Genomic DNA, 19,203 nt, shown 5'->3' with positions numbered 1-19,203 from the left:
AGGGGATAAAAAGAGGTTCAAAAAGAAAGAAAGAAAAAAAAAAAAAGAAAAGAATTTAAAAAAGGAAAACTAATAGAGAACAATATAAAAAGGAAAAAATATATATATTAGATAAACTAGTTAAAAAACGTTAAAAAAGAAAAAGGTAAAAGCTTAAAAAAATTTTAACAGAAGAAGACGAAAAAAAATGAAAAAGAAAAAAATTAAATTAACTGCAAGACTAAAAAAAAATCACAGGGAAAAAAGGAAAAAAAAAAAAATCACAGGGAGAAAGCCATGAGTTCCGTGCTTTGCTTTCTCCTCCTCTGGAATTCTGCTGCTCTCCTTGGTATTGAAACCGCACTTCTTTGTAGGTGAACTTAGTCTTGGCTAGATTTCTTGTTGATCTTCTGGGGAAGGGGCCTGTTGTTGTGATTCTCAAGTGTCTTTGCCCCAGGCGGAATTGCACTGCCCTTATTAGGGGCCCGGGTGAGTAATCCGCTTGGCTTTGCTTTCAGGAGCTTTTGTTCCCTGAGCACTTTCCGTAGAATTCTGGAGGACGGGAATACAAATGTCGGCCTCCTGGTCTCTGGCCCGGAGGAGCCGAGAGCCCAAGGCCCCACTCCTCAGTGCGCCCTCAGAGAACAGCGCCCAGTTACTCCCGTCTGCCTGACCTCCGGCCGCGCTCTGAGCTCACCAAGCCTGTGACCGGTTTAAGGTAACCCAGAGCTGCGAGCTTACTGTCGGCTCTGTCTCTGTAGCCGGCTTTCCTGTTCCAATACGTGCAAGCTCTGCGACACTCAGATACCCCTGATCCTTCTGTGACCCTGCAGGACCTGAAGCCACGCTGACCCCGCGTGGGCTTCGCCCTGGTTTAGCCTCTGGAGCGATGTCCCTCAGTGGAACAGACTTTTAAAAGTCCTGATTTTGTGCTCCGTTGCTCCGCCGCTTGCCGGGAGCTGGCCCCTTCCCCCGGGGTCTATCTTCCCGTCACTTTGGATTCACTTCTCCACCGGTCCTACCTTTCAGAAAGTGTTTGTTTTTCTGTTTCCAGAATTGCTGTTCTTCTTCTCTTCGATCTGCCGATGGATTTTCAGGTGTTTGCAATCTTTAGATAAGCTATCTAGCTGATCTCCAGCTAGCTGAAGTAGTCTCAGCCTGCTACTTCTCCGCCATCTTGACTCCTGAAGCACAACATGTACTTTTAAGCACAATAATATAATAATAATTATGACCATGGGGTCACAAAGTATTTTCACATTTGCATCTTTATTATAACTAACAACTCATTGATACTCTAGCTTACTTTATTTATAGAAAGAATACTATAATAATAATAATAACAACTACAACAGCACACACCATGAGCCAGCGTGTATGCTAAGATCCTTATATGCATTTATCTCCTGTTGATACCTACCTCAACCATATTAGGTAGATATTATTCTTATCCCTCTATTTATAGATAGATATACTCAAGTGAGAGAGGTTCAGTAACTAGTTTGCCAAAGATCATTCCAGACATCCACTGTTTAGGTGAAATAAAAACCGTATCAATATAACTTCAAAACTCAGACCCTTAACAACTTCACTTTGCAGCTTCCTGAATCTAGGCATTTTTTTGTTGTTGTTGTTGAGAATCTAATGTGGTTCAACCCCCCGTTGCTTGTAATTATAAAGGATGTAGAATTTCTAACGGCTCTTGCCTGCAAGATATGAGTACCATGTGGAAATAATTTTTTAAATGGCACAAAACAGAGTAAAATACAGTAAAGAACAATGCAGTGCAGATTACATAGCTTTAGGAGTTCAAAGGATGAGATCAAAATGGTCTGAAGTAGTCAGGGAAAATTTTAGGGATGCAAGTCTTGAACTCACTCTTTGAAGAATGGTTAGGATTTCTTTAGATAAGTAAAGAAAGGGTAGGGGGACATTATATGATGAAAGGAAAGCATTAAGGGAGTCAAAGTTTTGTATTGTGAGGATAATTTCCCTAAAAAACTGGTAGAAAATTTCCATGAAAAAACACAGAAGTAAATCTCGCTGTTCAGTTTTGCAATGTCATTTCTGATACAACATCAAAATCATGCTCTTAAAAAAGAAATCACAGTAAGTTGGATTTCTTAAAATTTTAAACTCTGGCTCTGTGAAGGAAACTGTTAACAGAGTGAAAGACAAGCCACAGACTGGAAAAAAATATCTTCAAAACACATAAAGTGATAAAGGACTTGTCCAAAATATACAAAGAACTCCTAAAAGTCAACAATAGGAAAATAACAACACAATTTAAAAAACAGGAAAAGATCCGAACAGACACCTGACCAAGAAGATCTACAGATGGCGAATAAGCATATAGAAAGAAGCTCAACACCATATTCATTTGTGAATTGCAAATTAAAGCCCATTAGAATGGTTAAAATCCAAAACACTGACAACACCGAACACTGGTGAGGATATCAAACAACAGGGACTCTCATTCACTGAGTGAGAATGCGAAATAGTTTGGCTGCCTTAGAAGACAATTTGGCAATTTCCTACAAAGCTAAACACGGGCTTATCACAAGTTCCAGAAACCAAACTGCTAGGTGTTTACCCACATAATTCGAAAACTTATTTCCACACAATAACCTGCTCCTAATGTTTATAGCAGCTTCATTCATAATTGCCAAATCTTTCAAACAACCAGATGTCCCTTAATAGGTGAAGAGATAAACAAAATATGGTATATCCATACAATGGAATATTATTAAAGTGCTGAAATCAAATGAACTATCAAGCTATTATGGCGAGGACTGGGGGGAGGAGGAAACTTAAATGCATATTACTAAGTAAAAGAAGCCAGTCTGAAAAGACTATATTTTGAATGATTTCAACTATATGACATTCCAGAAAAGACAAAACTCTGGAGACAGTAAAATGATCTGTACTTGCCAAGGGGTTCAGAGGGAAGGGGAGGAATGAATTAATGGAGTACAGGGCAATTTTAAGACAGAGAAACTATTCAGTATAATACTGTAATGGTGGATATATGACATTATACATGTGCCAAAACCTTAAAATGTATAAAGCCAAGAGTGAGCTCTAATGTAAATTAGAGGCTTCAGTTAATAATAATATATCAATATGGTTGTTCAATTTTATCAAAAGCATCACCCTAATGCAACATGTTGATAATAGTAGGAACTGTGGGGATGGGAAGAAATAATAAGGGGTATATGGCAACCCTCTCTGAGTAATTTTTCTGTAAGCCTAAAACTGCTCCATAAAATGAAATCTTCTTTAAACACAGATAGAAAAAATCTATGCTCAACTTTGCCAAATTTGTTTTTAAGCCACCACGTCCATTCCCAGAGAGCTCCCACAATATGCGATGAATTGCGAGATCTACATATATTCAACATTTACAACTTTAGTTCTTGCATGTGTTCCATCCTGCTTGTACATCCTACAGATGCCAACCATACTGTTTCTCCATTTTTTTTTACCTCATTTTGTCTTTTTAAACTTAACTTTTAGCCTTACTTCTCTTTTTTATAGTTCTATAGGATTGGGTATGCATTTATCTATATGTACACATATTAAATTCACAAATATATGTATATGTAGTAAACAATATACTCAACATGAACCAACAAGACTAAAGTCCATGCAAACAATTTTAGTATATGTGCTACTGAAGCAAGCCCAAGTCCTTGCAAAGAAAACAATAACAGCAAAACTATGTACCTGACACCCTTACAAACACTCTACATAGCCTAACAAATTTAATCATAACCCCAACAACACCAAATCAATGAAAAATTTAAATTGGTAACCATTCAGTTTTCAAGATTAACAAAACAGTCATAAGTTGAAGGTCACACTTAAAGAATATGTTTTCTGCTTTCTGATTTCTGTTGACCCTTGATTATTAAACAGTAGCCCAGTATAGAATACTATGTATAGAATACTAACCTACACATCCATAGTGTCAAGCACATTGGATGTGACCAAGACTCAAAGCTTGATAGAAATTAGGCTGAATCAAAGACACTTGAAGTGACATTCAATGGACATTTTCAACAACATATACAGTATGCATTACAAAAACCAGATTTTTTTTTTTTCTCATAGACTATCGTCAGATATATTTCTAATGATGGTGGTAAACAAACAAAAAAGGGGCTGGGGATATGTTCATGGTCAGATAACATTATGTTAATATATTCTCTATCTGCCTATGTATATATTATTCATACCATTCTATATACTATCATATATTACATATTACAGATATTAAATTATCATATTTGGTGCATGGACATGTAAAATTATTTCTCTTGCATATGAAATATGACCAACTAGAACTAAGAACATAGAAAATAATAAAAATCTAATTATTCAAACACCTGTAGTGTGTGTGTGTGTGTGTGTGTGTGTGTGTATCTCTCACCTTCTCTATCACAGCTCTCTGATCATGTGAAATAGAATATAATGAGATTACTTGACCAGCTTCAACTATGCCAGTGTGAGTTTGTGAACATTGGAAAACTTTTCAAAATGGGGTATCAGGGAAAAGAACTGATTCTCTCATGAACTGGCTTGAGGTGCTAGTCAGTTAGATTTAAAATACATATATATACACACACTAATATACACATAGGAAAAGGATTGGTAGCTTAATCTTATTCCCCAAATTACCCACAGCTTATCTTGGTAGAATTTTTTACATATCATTTATTCATAGGGAAAGGACCATTGTTTCAGGTATTGGCTAGTAATACAGCCTTTTTCATCCTAGTTTTTGATTCCCCAAATGACACCTCAATTTCATCCTCTGGAACTCAGTTATTAAAAAGTACTCCAGTGCTTTACAGTTTAGAGATAGAGAAAAAGGTGAATTATCCACTTCATGGTTGGAAAACATTTTCTGTGAAGGTCCAGAGACTAATATTTTAGGCTTTTTGTGCCTTACTTTGTGTTTCTGTAGCAATTACTCAACCCTGCCAGTGTGGCACAAAAGAGCATTCAACAATATATAAATGAATGGGCATAGTTGTGTTTCCATAAACTCTTATTTACAAAAACAGGTAGCAGGCTGAATTTGTCCCATAGGCCATAGTTTGCCCACACCTGATCTGATCTAATATTCATTTCCTAAAAGATGAAAGGATTCTATGGATCTCTGTGTTAGTGATTATTGTTGTTACCCCTTTCCATAAGATTCTGTATCTGTTCCCTGAGTAGTCCTCTCCCACAGTGACTTTGCTGAGCCATTTCACTTGTTTAGCCAATGATATAACAGCAAATATGATGCAAGCAAAAGATCCACAAAGGCTTGTGCACTGGGACTCACTTTTTCTGCTTGGTCTTCTGGAACTACAGAAAAGCCTCGGCAAACCTCTTAGAGAATAAGAGAGCATGCAGAGAGCAGCCTGAGCTGTCCCAGAAATGGCCCAAATATAAGATTGAGCCTAATCCAATATCTGGTGTTGCAGAGCCAAGCCAACTCAGCTGGGCCCTGCCCTAGTTGCCAAGCCACAAAATCATAAAGAAGTGGTGGTTTTAAACCATTATTTTGGGCTGGACTGGTAGACAGCCATAGGTAAATGATAGAATACTCCAGAAGCATAAAAACCCCAAACAACCTTTCTCATACATTTGTTCTATCAGTATAACCAAAGCAAGAAGTGAATGAGATATACATTTAACTTGTGAATATGGAGCTTTCTAGCAGCCCTTTCAGAGAATTCTGAATTTCTCAATTGTCTTAACAGCCAAATTGGGACTATTCTGATATTTCTCTGAGTATTCAGAATTACTATAAAAATAGCTCAGATTCACCCCGTAATTCACAATAAACCTTTGCTTCCCTTGATTAAAGAGGCTCCACGATGAAATAGCTCATAGAAATAGCAAACTTTGAAAAGACACTACCTTGACTGAGGTTACCACAAAGGACTTTCCCTTGGATTACAAATAGCAAATCCAAGTGGAATTTTATTTAAGAAGCTATTTTCATAAGCGATTAATGCATGAATCACTGGATTAACATATATCAAGTCCCAAGTTTATGAAAGTTCTGGATTCTAGCTTTTTTGATGTCATTCTCAAGACTGTGTTATGCTCTTAATAAGCTTAGCATTGCCAACATGTCTTTCTTAAGAGACCCAACTTCAAGACTATTGATCACATAATTTTATAAATTTTCTAAATAATAAGCTGGAAATATATACAGCCAAGAAAACCATGGAGTACATGGTTTTCACATACGAGGTTTCACTGGAAGAGATTAAGAGGGAGAATTAAAATGTTCTCAGCATTTAAATATAAGCAAGGCTCTTATATGGAAAACTGATTTCCTATAACAAACTGACAAGGGTCTACAGCAAGACTGAGAGGTTACCAGTTAGAATTAGTAAAATGTGACATTAATGGATTGTAGGTTTTCAAGTAGGGAAGGCTCTGAATTTATGTTGAATTTTCTGATAACATGTTTTCATAGATATGTTGGTAGGCTATAAACTACACTGCAACATAATTTGTGGAAAACATGTCATTTGTTCTCTAATCTGTAGAGTATGTGGGTCATGCATAATCCACAACATGTGATGGTTACTCTTTACTAATGAAAAAAATTAACTCTAAAGTATTCTGGGGGGAAGAGGGCCTCTAAAACCTTGGGAAAGATTCAACACTGAACGAGATAAAGAGAAGTTCAAAGATACATTTTATAAAGTTTCAAAAATAATTTTGGGAAAATTTAATAGGTAAAGAAAAGATAAGCTAAGGAATTATAGGTGATATGGGAGCCTCAGGAGGCTGCAAAACTGTGCCTAGAGACCAGAACTAGTGTTATTTCTGGAATGCAGAACATGGGACCTGTTATGGAGAAAGGAACTCTCTCCATTCAAGGTCCCAGAAAATGTCAAGGAGGACTGGTTCCAGATTCCCCAGGCCGCCTGCCACACTATCCTGGAATCTTCAACCACTGGCAATTCGATATTAGAGAGGTAGTTAGGTATAATGAAACAAAGAAAAAAAAAAAACATGACCTTTCAACCACTAAGACATACACTCCACCTCCTACTTTTGCTAATCGTGCTGGGTTAGACAAGAAAACCTATACAGATCACATCCTAAAGGTTTGCTGTGAGCATTAAATGGATTCCTTTATGTGAAGAATCCTAGCAGGATATTGGCATTTAGGAGACCCTCAACAAATGCTCATTTTTCTTTCTTCCTTTTCTTGTCCTGCCTCTGGCATAAAAGCAGTCACACTCTATGTCTCTGGCTAAATCAATCTCCTTGTGCCGCCACTTTTTTCCTATAAAATGGATGAAATTATTTAGTCAATTTTTAAAATTCTTTTCCATCTGTAAATCTAGGAATCTGAAAGGATATCACAGGTATTCATAATAACCCTCTGGTTTATATAAATACATATGAAAAATATAAACATACTCATTATTGTGATTCCAATATAATGTGTCAACTGCTCTTTAAGATTTTAGCAATTATTAATTGCACAGAAACTTGCAAGCCACTTTTGGGGTTGATGAGGTCCAGTGAACACATTCTCACAGAACTCCTATGTATTTATTGAGTATTTTATAGGCCTTCTTCCCCCGAACCTCTCCCCACAGTTGCTCTGCCAGTTAATTAATTCTCTCTGGGAAAGGAAGATTGTTATCAGTCTCTTGCCCATTTCAGCTGGGGGCAATTGAGCTGAGCACTTGCCCCAGGTTTCTGAAGGAAGTAATGTCAGAGCCAGGTTTAGCACACAGGGGTGCCCCTGTCCCCAAGCCTGTGCTCACTCCACACCCCTCGCCAAAGCCGGGATTGTTCCTGGTGCCAGATTACACTCAGCAGTGCTTTCATTTTTTATTATTTAAAGATTTCAGGGACATGAGGAATTATTAAATATGAGTTCTAAGAGATATAAAAGGAGATAGAAAAGACTGAGGGGACTTCAGCGAAAAATACATGCTGCCATTATTCAAGTTTCTATTCTTATCATAGAGAAATATGCATAGCTAAATTTAGGAGTGATAGTACTGCGAAACTGATGTACTACTATTAAATAACAAAAGTATATCAATTGGGGACCACTGCTACAGGATGACATGTACTTCCCACTACTTGTGAACACACATGCCCTCATGATGGGACAATTCACTTATCAGTTATTGAGCCTAGGATTTAATTCTTATGGGCTTTCTTAATTTCTTTATGGATTTCCGATTGTGTAAAAATAACCAGTTAGCATCTGTTAGATAGGGGATTGATTTTGGCCAATCTCACATCCATTTGTAGTCACATTTATAGACTAGAGACTTCCTCCAAGGTCTGTGCTCACACAGAAGAACAGAGAGCCTGAGGTACTGGAGATTCAGAAAATGTAAATCCTGCCCAGAAAGTCTTGTGGCATTTCTTTTCCTCATCATTTTTTTTTTTTTTCTTTTTACTCTGGTGTTCGGAAGTTACTCATTCTGAAAAAGTTAGCCTACCTACTAAGACATGAAGGACTTGGTTTGATCCTGAAGTTTGTGAAAGTAAGACACTGTAGCCAAAGTCAGGTTTCAGATTTTCTGGAAAAGTTTCTAAGCAATGGCAACTTGAAAAATTAAACCAAATGCTTTAAGCTTTGCCATTCAAGGTGTGATCCAAGAACTGGTAGCATCAATATTAACTGGCATCTTTCAAAAATACAGAAGTTTCATACCCCACCAAGAACATGCTGAGTCAGCACCTACATTTGAAAAAGAACCCTACGAATTTTATGCTTGTTGAAGAATGAGAACTGCTGTCTTAAAGAATCTCTGGGTCAAGAATATGCTGTTTTTCAGAAGGATAATCTCAAACACATTTGGATAGGGGAGAGAAGTAGGTATGTGAGAGAATAACACATCACAGTCCTGGAAGGGAATAGATTTTGCTTTATTAAGAGTGATAATAACTCAACTATAAAATAAACTTACATTTTAGGATCCTGGGTCTCACATGTGCCATCTGAAAGGGCTTTAGGAAATAGCTATGGTTTTTCCCTTTCAAGTATTCCTTTCCCTTATAACCTTCTTTTGATAACAGCACTCCTCTTTCCTCTTTTCTTTCACTTATTTCATGTGGTATAAAAGGAAGTGCCCTCATCCCAAAATAAAGAGAGATCACAGTGACAACACTGTATGAGCTCCTGAATCCCGCCATATCTGTGTTTTATTTCTGTGTATGGCAAGAGAGTTCCCTTTTTTCTTAAGCTAGCTTAAATTGAGTTTCTGTAAATGACAAATGTCAATTCTGACAAATGAAAAAGTATAGTAGCCTGTCAATTTTATTTTCTGATGCCTCTCATTCACTGATACCTATGAGTCACCAGGCAACTGAGAAAAAGCTCCAACACAAATGTAAGATTAAAAAAAGAAAGAAAAGGGGTGCCTGGGTGGCTCAGTGGGTTAAAACCTCTGCTTTCGGCTCAGGTCATGATCCCAGGGTCCTGGGATTGAGCCCCACATCAGGCTCTCTGCCCAGTGGGGAGCCTGCTTCCCCCTCTCTCTCTGCCTGCCTCTCTGCTTATTTGTGATCTCTCTCTCTCTGTCAAATAAATAAATAAAATCTTAAAAAAAAAAAGAAAGAAAGAAAAAAGAGAGAGACACTTCTAAAATTTTTCAAATATTCAAAGTAATAAATGGAAATGTTATGTCTATAAAACAATAACCACCACATGCTATGTAAAACAAAAAAGCAGAAACATTTAAAGAACAAGAATAAGTAAAATATGCTAAAAAAAAGAAAGAAAGAAAGAAAGAAAGAAAGAAAGAAACCGGTTAACTTTATAAATGTTGGAAAACAAAGTTGAGAAAAATCCCTCACTAAAATAAAATGATAAAACAATACAGCAGGAAAAATTGAGAAAAATAACAGAAATTAGAGAATTAATTCAGGAATTTTACCTTCTCATTGAGAAGACTTCTAAGAAGAAAGAAAAGGGAAAAGAAAGGGCTGGTATCTACCAAATAATGTAAGAAAATTTCCAAGAACTGAAGGATATGCATTTCAAATTACACAGGTCCACTGAAAGCCAAGAACTATGAATGAAAAAGTATCAAAGTATAGTATAGTACTATAGTATATTCTTTCATGACAATGCTGGATATACTATAGAATATGGGAAAATTACCTACATGAAATCCAGGAAATAGGATTCCAACACAGGAAGGGGAAAAAAAAAGTCCCAGAATTACACCTCTCCTTCTGAAAGAAGGAGAAAGTGAAAGACTAGAGTAAATTGGAGACATGTTGAAGGAGGTTATTGTGGAGAAAGAGTTTACTCTACCTTTCATGGTCCTTCTAGCTGGACTAAGGATCAAATTGACAAGAGATGATTAACAGGAGAAAATAAAATTTAATAGCCTACTTATGGGGAATCCACATAGACATGGAAATTCCAAAGACAGTGAGGCAACATGATGCTTATATGATCTAAGGAGAAAAAGGTGGTATGAGGATACAAGAAGAGAAAGACCATTACTAGGAAGGTGAAGAGATGTTTAGAAAACAAAGGTTGCCTTTTTACTTAAGTAAGTTTCTTAGGTAAAGAGGAATCTCTATTAATAGGTCTTTTCCTGGTACAAACAGGCATTTGGGGGAGGGGGCGGATTTTTCTGAAACTGCAGGGTTTGGATTGCTTTTAACTCAAAATAATATTGATGCCAAAGTGGCTCATCTTGGGGCTGCCTCCCTTTGGTCCCTACAAGGGTTACTGAAGAAAAAAAATAAAACAATAAATTAATTGGTGTTTTGGTATATAGAGGTATTTTAAGGATTAGAACAGAAAAATTGGACTATTTTTTGGTGGGGGGGGAGCCATACATTCCTAGAGAGCTAAACAAATATTAGAGGAAATGTTTAACTACAGAAAAAAATACCCCAGAATAAAAGAAGTCACAGTATGTTACTTGAGTCTGCAATGCACAATATTTTCAAGGTAATAATATCATAAACACTAACAGCTGATTTAACCAAAAATTGTGGTAGAAGACTATATAAGAATAATAAGGACAGAAATTAGAAAAATAAAGAAAAGAAATAAAGGCTATTATATAAAAAAATTAATATGCAATACCCAATGTTCATAATTCAGGAAAGAGCAGTATGTACCTATTATTTAGAAATATCAAAAAAGAAGACAGAGTTATTGAGGGGGTAGAAAGGGATGAAAGAAAGAACTGCTGTTTCTCTTTATAAGTCTTTTAAAATATTTGCTTTTAAAAGCACGTGCTTATTACCCTGGTAAAAAATAAAATAAAATAAAATTTTGAATATATTTCAAAAGCTAGGTAGCCTGGGTGGCTCAGTTGGTTAAATATTTGCCTTCATCTCAGGTTATGATCCAAGTCCCAAGATGGAGTCCCATGTTGGGCTCCCTCCTCAGTGGGGAGTCTGCTCCTCCCCAACCCCCAATGATCATGCTCTTTAGCTCTCACTCACTCTCTGTCTCAAATAAATTAATTAATTAAATTAAAAAAAAAAAAAAACTAGGTAGCCTAGAAGGAGAATTAAACAAGCTCCTGGAAGGAGCCTCTTTTAGGAATTGTGGCCTCTCTGGACAGGCCCACAGCAGAATCCTAAAAAGTACATCCTTTCCACAAGGGAAGCCACCTACATGTTATACCAGGAATAGAAGCTAACCCCATGGTCCGAAAGCAGAAAGTCACCAGATTTTGAGGAAACTCAGAAGATGACCAATGAGGATTTCAGAAAGGATGAAAAAAGAAAGCAGGAATTTGACCAAACTCAAACTCTGAGGCTGACTTAGCTAAAATTCTTTACAGAAATTACGGAAGCCAGGGGCACCTGGGTGGCTCAGTGGGTTAAAGCCTCTGCCTTCAGCTCAGATCATGATCTCAGGGTCCTGGGATTGAGCCCCACATCAGGCTCTCTGCTCAGCAGGGAGCCTGCTTCCTCCTCTCTCTCTGCCTACTCTCTCTGTGTCAAATAAATAAAATCTTAAAAAAAAAAAAAAAGAAATTATGGAAGCCAAACTGCTAAGGCAGAGTATAAGCAATAAAAGAAAGAATCTGTTTAATGAGAGAAACAGAAGAAGCAATAAATTAAAAAAAAAAAATGAACAAGGGTAAAAGTTGAGAGTCCAAAGAAATTGGAAAAGAAAGAAAGAGAAAAAATAACACAGGAACCAAAAGACAATACTGCTGCTTAAAAACTGCAAAGATCTATACTACATGTAACATTTCAGGTAAGTCAGTATCATGTCTGAAGAATTAAATCCCTAAGATGACATCTAGAGTGTGGCCCTGAGCAATGCAATTAACCATTTAGGTCTCAGTTTCTAATCTGTAAAATGAAAAAGATATCTATTTCACGGTTTTGATGAGAACACAACATTGAGATGATTTTAATAGATAACAATACTGAGGAAATGATAAATCTCTATGGCAGAAATTCCAGTGTGAAAGAAAAAGTCCCCCAAAAAATCCTTAAAAAGGAAGAAAGTTAGTGAGGTGAGAATGGAGGGATAAGAAATAAACTCCAGGTTTTGCTATCTGTCTCCTTGGGGAAGAATATGCCAAGGCTATCATTTGTTTGAACATCCCAAGTTTGATCCATTATGATTTGATCCTGACATTTGTACTGATAAGAACAATACCATAATCTAGAAGTTAAAGAAAATTTCTCCTCAAGATTAACAAATATTCAGGGTACTTGGGTGGCTCAGTCTATTAAGTGTCTGACTCTTGATTTAAGCTCAGGTCATGATCTCAGGGTCATGAGATCAAGTTCTGTGTTGGTTCTGCACTAGGTCTGGAGCCTGATTAAGTCTTTCTTCCTCCCTGTCCCTCTGAGACCTTCCCTCCCTCTGCTCATGCTCTCTCTTAAAAAAAAAAATTAATTTTTTCCAATGGCATAGTAATTTAAGCAAAGGTGAGTATTTACATGATGGGAAAACCTAGAAACAAAATAACAGAAACAGAATTTCAGAGGGGAGGTGCAAGATGGCAGAAAAGTAAGAGACCCTGTTTCAGCTGGTCCCCTGAATTGAGCTAAATATCTACCAGAACACTCTGAACACCCATGAAATCAGCCTGAGATGTAACATTATACACTTCTGGCTCTCTACAGGAGCAGAAGATCATCAGTGGAGAGGGGTACCTTGACAGGATCATAGTTGATATATATACATCCTCATAACCATCTCTCACCAAAATGACTAGGAGGATGAACACCAAACAGAGAAAAAATTCAGAGACTGCAACCTCTGCCACAGAACTATTGGATATGGATATAAACAATATGCACGAAATGGAATTCAGGGTAAAAACTGTCCAGGCAATGACTAGGTTGGAGAAGACCAATCATGGCAATAAAAATCTCTAAGGGTAGAAGGGAGAGCTGATCTGGAAGAAGTTAAAAATACTACCAAGGAGATCCAATCTAATCTAAATATTCTAATAGCTATGGTAACTGAGGCAAATGATCTAATTAGTGATGTAGAAGAAAAACTGATAGAAAAGCAGGGTCAGGAGGAAGCCTGGAACAAACAACTTAGAAGCCATGAAAACAGAATTAGTGAAATAAATGATGCCATGAAATGTTCCAGTGTCAGACTTATTGGGATCCCCAAGAGGGTGGAGAAAGAGAAGACTAGAAGATACAATTGAACAAATACTGGGGAAATTTTCCCTCATCTGGGGAATGGAACAAGTGTTCATGTCATAGAGGCAGAGATCAATGAGTCTAGAAAGATCTCCAGACACCTAATTGTGAGGTTTACGAATCAGAGATTCAGACAGAAGGTCTTAAGGACAGCTGGGGGAAGAGATTTCTTACATACAGAGGAAGGAAGATCAGAATAAAATCAGACCTGTCCACAGAAACCTGGCATCCAGAAAAGGCTAGTAAGACATATTCAGGGCACTAAATGAGAAGAACATGCACCCAAGAATACTTTATCCAGCAAGACTGACATTCAGAATGGATGGAGAGATAAAGAGCTTCCAAGACCTGCAAGGTCTAAAAGATTATGTGACCATCAAGCCGGCACTACGAGAAATATTAAAGGGATTCTATAAAAGAAGAAAGAGCCAAAAGTGACATAGAACAGAAAGGTACAGAGATAATGTATGGAAATAAGGACTTCACAGGAAACATGATGTCAATAAAAACTTAACTTTCAATAACTACTCTCAATGTGACTGGCTTAAATGCTCCCATAAAAAGGCACAAGGTTGCAGATGGGATAAAAAGACAGGACCTGTCCATGCACTGTCTATAAGAGACACGTTTTGAACCTAAAGATACATCCAGATTGAAAGTGAAGGGATGGAGGGGCTCCTGTGTGGCTCAGTGGGTTAAGCCTCTGCCTTCAGTTCAGTTCATGATCTCAGCATCCTGGAATTGAGCCCTGCATCAGGCTCTCTGCTCAGCGGGGAGCCTGCTTTTCCCCTTTCTCTCTGCCTGCCTCTGCCTACTTGTGATCTCTCTCTCTCTCTGTCAAATAAGTAAATAAAAGAAAAGAGAGTGAAGGGATGGAGAACCATCTTTCATGCCAATGGGCCTCAAAAGAAAGCTGAGGTAGCAATTCTCATTTCAGATAAGTTAGATTTTAAGCTAAAGACTGTAGTCAGAGATACAGAAGGACACCATATCATTCTTAACGGGTCTCTCCACCAAGTCAATCTAACAATTATAAATATCTATGCCCCTAACACGGGAGTAGCCAACTACATAAGCCAACCGTTAAACAAAATTAAGAGTCATATTGATATGAACACATTAATTGTAGGGGATCTTTTTTTCTTTTTAGTTGTAGGGTATCTTAACACACCACTCTCACCAAGAGACAGATCATCTAAGCAAAAAATCAACAAAGAAACATAACCTTTGAAAGGCACATTGGACCAGAGGACCTCATAGATATATACAGAACATTCTACCCTAAAACAAGGGAATACTCATTCTTCTTGAGTGCACGTGGAAATTTCTCCAGGATAGACTACATACTGGGTCACAAATCAGGGCTCAACCGATACCAAAAGATTGAGATAATTCCCTGCATTCTCTTAGACCACAATGCTTTGAAACTGTAACTCATCCACTAGAAAAATTTGGAAGGAATTCAAATACTTGGACGCTAAAGACCCTGCTCATGAATGCCTGGATCAACCATGAAATCAAAGAAGAACTTAAACAACTCATGGAAACCAATGAGAACAAAGAAACAAAGAGGTCCAAAACCTATGGGATATGGGAAAGGCAGTCCTAAGAGGGAAAAACATAGCCATCCAAGCCTCACTCAAAAAAATTAAAAAATCTTGAACACACCAACTCTCTCTATACCTTAAAGAACTGTAAAATCAACAAATTAAGCCAACCCCATGCACAAGAAGGGAAATAATTAAGATTAGAGCATAGATCAATGAGTTAGAAACTAAAGAAACAGTAGAACACATCAACAAACTAGAAGCTGGTCCTTTGAAAGAAATTAATAAGATCGATAAACAAATGGCCAAACTAATCCAAACAAAAAGAGAGAGGACCCAAATTAATAAAATTATGAATGAAAGGGGAGAGATCATGACTAACACCAAGGAAATAGAAACAATAATCAGAAATTACCAACAGTTATATGCCAGTAAATTAAGCAACCTAGAAGAAATGGATTCGACCTAGAAACCTATAAACTTCCAAAACTGAAACAGAAATAAATTGACAACCTGAACAGACCAATATCTAGTAATGAGATTGAAGCAGTGATCAAAAAACAGAGTCCACAACCTAACAGATTCCCTGGGGAATTCTATCAAACATTCAAAGAAGAAATAACACTTACACTCCCGAAGCTGTTTAAAAAAATAGAAACAGAGGGAAAATTTCCAGATTCTTTCTATGAAGCCAGCATTACCTTGATCCCCAAATCAGGCAAAGACCCCATCAAAAAGGAGAATTTCAGACCAATATCCCTGATGGAATATGGGTGCCAAGATTCTCAACAAGATCCTAGCTAACAGGATCCTAGCTAACAATACAATAAAAAGATCATCCACCATGACCAGGTGGGATTTATCCCTGGGATGCAAAGGTTGTTCAACATTCGCAAATCAATCTATAGAACAAATCAATAAGAGAAAAGAAAAGAACCACACGGCCCTCTCAGTTGATGCAGAAAAAGCATTTGACAAAATACAGCATCCGTTCCTGATTAAAACTCTTCAAAGTACAGGGATAGAGGGAACATTTCTCAACTTCATAAAATCTACCTATGAAAAAGCCACAGTGAATATCATTCTCAATGGGGAAAAGCAGACAGCCTTTCCCCTGGAAAGGGAGAAAACTACAGTGAACCCTGCGATGTTGGATTATAACTAGAAGTACTGGTGTGAACTCACAACTTTCAACATATGTAGAGACGAGAAAAATAAATTAATATTTAAATGTGTGAATGTGTGTGTGTGTGTGTCTGCATATATATACATATTCCTTAACTCTATTTATTGAGACAGCCAACAAACAGCAACATCCTAATAATAATGAACACATCTAGCAAACTGACGTTGGCTTCTAAATACCATTTTCCATTAAAGAAATCAAGGACTGAAGGATTATGCAGGGAAAAGTATACAATCAACTTGAAACATCAGAAAGTAAAAATGACTGAGATAAATCAAAAGAACACAGCAGTCAGACTGAGGTAATCACTAAAAATGACAACTTGGGCACCAAAATAAATAGACAGTAGCAGACTGAACTGAATCAACTAGGAAACCAATAGTCTATATTGATATAAGTAGCACAGAAATTAATTAATTGATTGATGTGGAATGAGACACTTTGTTTTGGAATGGGGTATTTAACTTTAATAAGAGTGTTTTAATTTTGACTCAGGAGAATGTGAACATCTATTACTAATATAATTAAAATTAATTACCAAAATATAGCTCATGACCTGAAGGATCCTATAATCTCTTTGGGGAATGTCCTATACTGTGAGAGTTTGAGGATTTCTCTGCACGGCATATTTTTCCAGCTTCTCCACAAAGTAGGTGCAAGCTACAATAAAGAGGGAAGAATGTAAAGTGGCTCTTGTGTTTCTTGCTTGGATTTTCAGGTGCTACTGAAACTGGAACTGTATGGGGAAGGGAAGGTTAGAGATAAAGGAAGACAACAGGTTCATTATGTAAGATCTTATACTGAGGATGTTTAGCAAGCATTTGGTTTCATTGGCTTGACACTCAGAGGACAGTCTACTGCTGAATCAGCTAACCACATGAGTACACAACTCATCTAAGGAAGCAAGAGAAAGAAAAAAGCATTTGACCTAGGGCAGAATATGGGGTTAATCAGACATAGGAAAAGCTTGATGCTGTTTGGAACAGAAGGGTTTATAATAAGTACAATTATGACCAAACATGGCAAGCCAAAATAGTAAAATTTCAGAAGTTAGAAACTAACCAAATGTCAACAAAAAGCAGTGGAATATTCTACCACTTAAAAGAATGGTATCATAAAAACATTATTAAAGTTTATAATAACTTAAAAAGGTTTATGATAGTGTTTTCAGTTAAAATATATATTACTTAAGCAGTGTTAAAAATAGACATAGTGGGGCACCTGGGTGGCTCAGTGGGTTAACGCTTCTGCCTTCAGCTCAGGTCATGATCCCAGGGTCCTGTGACGGAGCCCCACATCCAGCTCTCTGCTTGGCAGGGAGCCTGCTTCCCTTCCTCTCTCTCTGCCTGCTCTCTGCCTGCTTGTGATCTCTGTCAAATAAATTGATTAATTTTTTTAAAAAGACATAGTAAAATCTCTAAGATGCACCACACAGTTAACAGTAACTGTTCTGCTGAAGGTGGGAATCTACGAGGTTTATTTTAGCTTCACATATCTTTCAAATTCACATTTAATACTTTCTAATAGTGGAAACAGTTGCAAATGGGATTCTCCTCCACCGCTTACTATGATAAACATGGTGACACTTCCTAACACAGAACCAGGACACACAGTGGCATGAATGCATCAATGCCCTCAACGTAAGACAACTACCTGAGTGTTTCCGTCTAGTCAAAGACACGTAGTCCCGCCTGCTGGAGAGGTGCGCGTCCTGCTATCCTGGTTCAGGCAAGGCGTGACAAAGGGCTCTGCCTCTAGCCTGTCCATAATGCCTCGATTGACCTATACCTGAGGTTCCCACAAACCATTCCTACTGAACTCACCGCTAGGTCCCCGTGGTTGAAGCTCTTGTTGGCTTGTTTGAAAACTGGCGAACTGCGAACATCCTTCCAGTTCCGGGTTCTGCCGCGAATCAGAAATGATGACTGTTAATTGAGTGTCTGAACTCACATCTTGACGTCTCACTGTCCCGACCAGTGCAGGCACTTGCAAGGCACTAGGCTCTCCGGGGGCCGGAAGTCCACGAGGTCACCACAGGCGCCCCAAACCCTTCAGTATCATCAACCCTTAACACGACTCTAAATGTTTCACTTCATTCCACGTCTCAGGGCCACCCCTGTCAGATATTATTATCTCTGCAAATAATAGATGAGATCTGAGCCAGGCTTCTTGTACAAGGGCAGGCAGCTGGTACAAGGTGAAGTCTTAACAGGGGTCCATATGGCCGCTCTATTCATTACTAGGATCACCTCAGCAAGTTCCATCCAGTGACCTCCGCAAAGGGCGCTCCCGTGGCCCAGGCGCGGCCCCACCCCCAAGCCTCAGCACATTCTCTGAGGCACATTCTCTGAGAGGCCTCTAGAGCCAACAGCCAGGATGGAAAAGGCAGACTGTGGGAAGGGTCCTTCTGGGCAGAAGGGAAGGTCGTTCCGATACCCAGAAGTTCTCCGTCAAAATCTGACTTTGAGGCAAATCAAAACTCGACTTTCGGAAGTGATGGAGACAGGATCCAGAAGACTAAGGTGAAATGCTTAACAGTCAGACGGTACAGCACAGCCGCCATGAAGAAGCCAAAAGCCACAGCCTCCTCAGCCCCGCACCTAGATGGGCTCACTCTGGACGTGGTCCGCCCCCGCGTATGCGTTGCCCTGAACGTTATCCCGCGCTTGGCACGGTTTGCCCTGGTTTGCCCTGGACATAGTCACCACCCCAAGTGTGGCTCAACCTCAAAGTGGCCCCGTCCTGAGGGCGCCTACCTGGACTTGTCCCGCCCCTGAGCGTGGCTCACCCTGGGGTAATACCGCCCCTGGGTGTAGCTTTCCCGAGACGAAGCCCGCCCCT

General features: G+C 38.3%; 1 long non-coding RNA gene across 1 annotated transcript; it reads right to left on the bottom strand.

Moving 5' to 3' along the window:
- Window positions 1–17,589: 17,589 nt before the first annotated feature.
- Window positions 17,590–19,199, bottom strand: LOC131813104 (uncharacterized). Its single transcript, XR_009346602.1, has 3 exons — window positions 19,119–19,199; window positions 18,186–18,264; window positions 17,590–17,732 (listed from the first exon to the last, which is right to left on the bottom strand). It is a non-coding gene; the product is annotated as an uncharacterized LOC131813104 (long non-coding RNA).
- Between the last annotated feature and the right edge of the window lie 4 nt (window positions 19,200–19,203).

This window comes from Mustela lutreola, chromosome 12 (genome assembly GCF_030435805.1).
Source record: "Mustela lutreola isolate mMusLut2 chromosome 12, mMusLut2.pri, whole genome shotgun sequence".
NCBI classification, from domain to species: Eukaryota; Metazoa; Chordata; class Mammalia; order Carnivora; family Mustelidae; genus Mustela; species Mustela lutreola.
This window is presented reverse-complemented; position numbering and strand designations above follow the sequence as displayed.